The sequence below is a fragment of the Ostrinia nubilalis genome, chromosome 20 (assembly GCF_963855985.1).
Source record: "Ostrinia nubilalis chromosome 20, ilOstNubi1.1, whole genome shotgun sequence".
Lineage (NCBI taxonomy): Eukaryota > Metazoa > Arthropoda > Insecta > Lepidoptera > Crambidae > Ostrinia > Ostrinia nubilalis.
The window spans coordinates 7,890,772-7,897,946 of record NC_087107.1 but is presented as its reverse complement, the minus strand read 5'-3'; the positions used below and the strand labels follow the sequence as shown (position 1 = coordinate 7,897,946).

The 7,175-nt window shown below is 37.5% G+C and overlaps 1 long non-coding RNA gene across 1 annotated transcript; it reads left to right on the top strand.

The window, feature by feature from the left end:
- Positions 1 to 280: 280 nt before the first annotated feature.
- Positions 281 to 3,820, top strand: LOC135081581 (uncharacterized). The gene is made up of 3 exons (XR_010259218.1): positions 281 to 420; positions 1,005 to 2,865; positions 3,450 to 3,820. It is a non-coding gene; the product is annotated as an uncharacterized LOC135081581 (long non-coding RNA).
- The last annotated feature ends 3,355 nt before the right edge of the window (positions 3,821 to 7,175 follow it).

The following is a 7,175-nucleotide window of genomic DNA, read 5'->3' as shown; positions in this document are numbered from 1 at the left end:
CCGCTGACCGTTATCTTAGATCTAAATTCTAATTTAATTACTATTATCTACCTAAATAAATAAACTAAAATAATAAAATATCTAAATCTACGTAAGCTACCTAACTAAATAACTTAATTAAGTAATTCATATTATTCTACACTAATAAAATAAATAAAATAATAAATCTACAAGCAAACCCGCGCGAAACAAGTTGTTAAATATTTCTTTTGTTCTCTGTCGAGCGGGCGGGCTGTTTTTTATGCATGCGCAAGCGACGCGCCTACGGGTACGGCCTCGATGCTCCCGCCGCGTCTCGTAGTCCGAGCCAGAGCGTTATTGAGCACGGACGTATCGCTGTCCGTCACCGCCGGACCCGCGATGTACGTAACTTTATAAAACTCTAAAATGTAATCGCGTATTGGTGAACCCCGCTACCGGGTGAGTGTTGCAAAAGTATTTTAAGCCTAGATTTTATACTTGTCCTAAATGTAAGTACCTAGCCGCCATTTTGTTCTCGAAATGTGCTATCCATGTGCTCGGTGTCATTTCATACAAATTTCCTATTTCTATATCTTCTTAATATTATTATTTTACAACTTACTACATTATTAAATAAATAAACTAAATATTTTATGAAATGACATCGACACGTCATGACCTTTAAATGACCTTGGTCGTACTGTAACGACACTTTCTAAATTCTATTTAATTTGCTAAATTGAACTATTCTAATCTTATTCTACTTGTTCTAATTATTCTAAATTATTGCCTACCTATATTGTTTTACAAATTAATTGCCTACATAGATGATATTCTAAATAATTGTCTACTTACATAATTTGATATTTTTGCCTACTTCACTGCAATCACATTCACTGCACCTATTGTAATTCTGTTTGACTGCCACATCATTACATCACCATTTATTACCAAAATCATTCCATCTGCTTCGCTAGTATTTTGATGTCGCAGTCAAACGGACAAAAGCTAGCAACTGCTTTAGTGTCCGCTTTGATTTGCAGGGTTCACGTTTACCTTCACGCTCATCTTCTTCACTACAAAAACCTGCCATGCATGGCCAGCGCACTACAGCCGAACTACCACTTGGCTTCTCAACCCGGCGGAGCTGCCTGCCGTGTCGGACGGCCCGTGCGCACACTCTAAGTGGCCCTACACCACAGTGCGTACGGCCCTAGCCGTCTGGCGCGTCGACGACTCTGCGGTCCTGCCATCCCGAGGAACCAACCCACATCACCATCGATGCTAGCGAGGACAGTGGTTTGAATAATACTACCACCGGTGACGAATCTCGTGCGATACGATAGTTTGCTCGTAAGTCACACCCTAAAGGTCTCTTTCTCTTAAATTGAAATAAATGACTTGTTAACTTAAATCTATCTTTTATTTCTCTAACTTAACTATAAATTCTAAATATGTCACTTGGCCCTAAAGCTCTAACCGTGACATTGGCGCCCATACCGGTCTATTCTATCGCACTTGAGACGTTACCAGTGAGTTTTACTTGTAATAAATGGTTATTCTTGGTGTTGGCATTCAAATAACTTAGTTATAAGATTGTAACTAATATTGTAATCTCTGTGTGGTAGTACTAAACTTGTAATTTTTTGTGGAGAATAGCTACACTATTCTACCTACTATAATTTTCTAAAATATAAAATGTATCTACCTACATTTTAAAATATTAACTAAATTCTACCTACCTTTGGTAATATAATTTAACTTTTACTACTACCTACCACACATAGATTTTGCTATTGTTAAACTAAATTGTAATGCTTACTGTCTTATTGTGTAAATTGCAACACACACCCGCGTGCCTACCTAGTATTTTTTTCTATTACGTACTCGGTAATTCTAACTAAAATATAAATTTAACTTGTAACTAAAAGTGGTACTTATAATTAAACTATTAAATTAAATAATAAATTGTAAATAATACTAAAAATAAACAATTTATTAGACCTACTCGTATCTTACCTACCGGTATCTCTTAAACCTATAATTGAAAATCTACCTTAATTATAAAGTCTAAAACTATTTTTAACTGTCTTGTCTGACGCACCATCTAAAATGGATTGCAAGGTACACTCTACTAAGTACCTCTTTGCATTGCTTAGGACTTAAGATAGGAAGTTGTTGGGTGCAGCAGTTGCTAAACAACTGCGCATACTTGTAATTAGCTGTAGTCTACCCTACAGATAATATTCCGACCTCTTCATTTAATTTATAGTTATCTTATGACTTTCTCTAAATCTTAACTTAATAAATCTTGTGAGTATTATGAGATCTACTAAAAATCATATACTCTGTACGTCAGGTTGCAAGTAAACAGACCTAAAATGTTTATTTTGTTAGTCAGACTCAAGATTAGCTAGTACAGTTGAGATAGCGGATTTTCCTTAGGTAAAATCCTACCGTAAAAAGGGGGATATGTAACGGTTAGCGTTACCGCTGACCGTTATCTTAGATCTAAATTCTAATTTAATTACTATTATCTACCTAAATAAATAAACTAAAATAATAAAATATCTAAATCTACGTAAGCTACCTAACTAAATAACTTAATTAAGTAATTCATATTATTCTACACTAATAAAATAAATAAAATAATAAATCTACAAGCAAACCCGCGCGAAACAAGTTGTTAAATATTTCTTTTGTTCTCTGTCGAGCGGGCGGGCTGTTTTTTATGCATGCGCAAGCGACGCGCCTACGGCCTCGATGCTCCCGCCGCGTCTCGTAGTCCGAGCCAGAGCGTTATTGAGCACGGACGTATCGCTGTCCGTCACCGCCGGACCCGCGATGTACGTAACTTTATAAAACTCTAAAATGTAATCGCGTATTGGTGAACCCCGCTACCGGGTGAGTGTTGCAAAAGTATTTTAAGCCTAGATTTTATACTTGTCCTAAATGTAAGTACCTAGCCGCCATTTTGTTCTCGAAATGTGCTATCCATGTGCTCGGTGTCATTTCATACAAATTTCCTATTTCTATATCTTCTTAATATTATTATTTTACAACTTACTACATTATTAAATAAATAAACTAAATATTTTATGAAATGACATCGACACGTCATGACCTTTAAATGACCTTGGTCGTACTGTAACGACACTTTCTAAATTCTATTTAATTTGCTAAATTGAACTATTCTAATCTTATTCTACTTGTTCTAATTATTCTAAATTATTGCCTACCTATATTGTTTTACAAATTAATTGCCTACATAGATGATATTCTAAATAATTGTCTACTTACATAATTTGATATTTTTGCCTACTTCACTGCAATCACATTCACTGCACCTATTGTAATTCTGTTTGACTGCCACATCATTACATCACCATTTATTACCAAAATCATTCCATCTGCTTCGCTAGTATTTTGATGTCGCAGTCAAACGGACAAAAGCTAGCAACTGCTTTAGTGTCCGCTTTGATTTGCAGGGTTCACGTTTACCTTCACGCTCATCTTCTTCACTACAAAAACCTGCCATGCATGGCCAGCGCACTACAGCCGAACTACCACTTGGCTTCTCAACCCGGCGGAGCTGCCTGCCGTGTCGGACGGCCCGTGCGCACACTCTAAGTGGCCCTACACCACAGTGCGTACGGCCCTAGCCGTCTGGCGCGTCGACGACTCTGCGGTCCTGCCATCCCGAGGAACCAACCCACATCACCATCGATGCTAGCGAGGACAGTGGTTTGAATAATACTACCACCGGTGACGAATCTCGTGCGATACGATAGTTTGCTCGTAAGTCACACCCTAAAGGTCTCTTTCTCTTAAATTGAAATAAATGACTTGTTAACTTAAATCTATCTTTTATTTCTCTAACTTAACTATAAATTCTAAATATGTCACTTGGCCCTAAAGCTCTAACCGTGACAGTGAGTTGGATTTTTTCAGCTCTTAGAGGTTTCGGGTTCGATTTCCAGGAGGGACTTAGTCTAATGTCACTTAAAAGTTCTAAGTTATTAAGGACATATTGCAGGCTTGAATGCACGTACTTCAACACATGTATGATTCTAAAGCTCGTTAAGCCGTCGGTCTTATTGCAGAGACATCGAATGTCAGTTAAATTGTTACCTACTCAATAAATAAATAAATAAAATAAATATCCTTGGACATTTTACACTGCGCCTCTAGTCCTAAACTAAGCAAAGCTTGTTCTTTGGGTTGTTTCTTGGGTACTAGATAATTCCGGTTTATTTTTATTCAAATATGACCACCATTCTCTCGTACAATTAATAATTCGTTTTCCGATGAACCATCGTTATGGGTGGTAAATGATCTATTATTTATTCCCCATGTGCCTGCGATTTCCTTAATTTTGCAATAGCTCCTTATATTTCTGGACTCAAATCAGTATTCACAAGAAGGTCTGATATTGGACGTCTCCGGAATAAATCTTTAGTCGTCCTAATGCCATTATAATCCGCTTATACAGCGGTTCTAAAACTGTCTCAAGTCGAGGATTAGGGAGAGTTGACTTACTTTGACTTATGGTCCTATGTCCCCTAGATGGGGCAGAGGGCATCCACAACAGTCCTCCATCGCGTTCGGTCTTGAGCTATGTGTTTGATCTCGCTCCAAGTCTTGCCGATCTTCTTCGCCTCGTCTGCCACAGTGCGCCGCCAAGTTTGCTTGGGGCGACCACGTTTGCGTTTTCCTTGGGGGTTCCAATCCAGAGCCTGCTTGGGGATGTGATCGGGATCCCTTCGGAGAGTGTGGCCAATCCAGTTCCACTTGCGGCGCTTGATCTGCTGGGCAGAGTTGCATGTCACGATTTTCAACAAAATGATTGTGTTGTGTACGCATGAGCTCTTATAAAAATACATCTTGGTATTGTGTCTCTACATTTAACGCGAACGTGCGCTATGTTCACTATCGTCAAAATTATTAAGTGGTGCCTACTTCTACTTATTATTTGGTATTTAATTTTATCTGATAGTAAATTGCTTCTTTACCTACGTGTAGGCTTAGGCATAGATTCATTTTTGTGAACTTTCTTTTACATTTTTCGAATTTATCCTTTTTTCGACAGTTTGAGACCCATTGTCTTATAAAAATTCGACTCTCGCGCAGGGTTGACGTTTGATTAAGTCTTTGTGTAAAGATTACGTATTGTTTCGATTGTAATCTCAGTGAATTTTAACTGGCGGTTTATTTATAGAAGCTAATGTATGTTTGTTGTTCACTTTAAAATATCTTTTTGCTTGAGCGAGGCAGGTTAAAACTTAACGTAGAATTTAAATGATGTTTGTTCAATTTTGTTTTCAGATAAGTAGTGGCATGATGGTAAATTAGTATGTTAAACTATTTGTGAATAAAGCAACTATCAAAGGAGATAAATGGTAAAGCAGAAGGACAAATGTATCATCAAGAATAATAATATGGTCTTTATATTAATGGAGTGATCGTGGTAATTCGTCTGCAATTAGCTAGCCTTGAAAAAGATCAATTGCGAGGCCAATTTATTTTTTATGAATCGCCTGTGGTCTCAATTCTGCCATAGCTCGTAATTAAAGTTTATTTTCACAGACGTTCATCGCTTCATAGGTAAATTAATTTATCGGACAGAAAGTGGTTAAACAACTGAAGCCCTTCCCAGTAGGATCACTTCTTCTTGACTTCACACTCTCCTTTTGCCTTTGGTAAATTACGCCGTATTCACAAACATTACTATGAGGTCTCACAGTGTGTGTGGACGCACAGGGTGACACACGAACCAATCTCAGAGCTCTATTTTTTTATGTGACAGGAGGCAAACGAGCTGACGGATTACCTGATGGTAAGTGTTTACCGTCGCCCATAAACACCCGCAGACCCAGGGGCGTTACAGGTGCGTTGCCGGCCTTTAATGTGAAGATACGCTCTCTTTTCGACAGCTATTCAACGCTGTGTGTTCGATTTGCTTCTTCACTTAAGCAAGCATCGTTTGTGAATACGGGCGTTAAAGTCGTGCTCTTGTAGTGGAGTTTATTTGTAACTGAGGGTTTTTTTGTATCTCTATCGTGATCATTGGAGTGACGCCTCAGTTGGCACAGCGTGGATTCACTGAATCTGCTTTTATTGTGGTGGTAGGTAATTACATGTTTGGTCCACAAAATCATAAGGTAAAATCAATTTACCTACCGCCGCTTAATGACCTCAGACTCCCCTCCATGGTCAGACACATTACCTTTACTTCCTCATCGGAAAAAACTGTATTTCCATTATTTACCTATCCAAAGCATTTATTATAAATAAAATACATCATACATAAATGTATTTATTTCATTGCCTTTCAGATTTACTGACCAATCTGACCATGCTTGAAATAAATACTCGATCAAGTTTAAGAACTCTCCTGATCAGTCAGTGCCGGATTGATTATGTCGGGGCCCTTAAGCAATGCCTCGGGGCCCCTTCTTATCCATCTGTTAGAAGATTTTGAGAAGCTTTTGTCATTTAATTTTTTTTCATTGTAAAATTATAGCGCTTTTCGACTACTTGTTTTTTTTTAGCTCGATTGCGGTGCCTTTTAAGCGATACAGTATGTAAAATTGTCTTTAACTTTGATGATAATTTTCCTATCTTTAAATAAAACATTTTTAATTTCTTTTCACTGGTTCTCTAAGCATTAGGCAGACCTAAGGGAACTTGGGGCCCCAGCAAGGCCCCTAGGCCTGCCTAAGGGTTTTAAATCCGGCCCTGCTCCTGAGCCCTGTGTAAGGTCGTTTATTGAGGCAAGCCTCATAATTACTGGATTTATTTGTGTTTATTACGATTCTGCAGTCGTAAAGTAACAAATAAAAGTTGCGAAATTGGAACAATTGCTGTTAAATCTCGAAGTTTTGAGTTCATTTCGATTGATTTATTGTACAATTAACGCCGATTCTATAGAAAAGGAACTTTCTCGTCCTTTGAAAACTTTTTTGTGTCAATAATTGGATTGTACGATTTCATTGCTTAATGTAAGGATCGATTCAATACAAACCAACGTTTTAATACATATATTTTTCTTAATTTGATTATTTACATTTATTTACAACGGCAAATCGAATATGAATATTGCATTTTAATTAACACCATGGAGTTGTAGAGTTCTGTGAATGATTTATTGGCAAATAAACACGTTAACACTTGTCATATAATACAAAGAGAGGTGGCTACTAAACATCTACTAT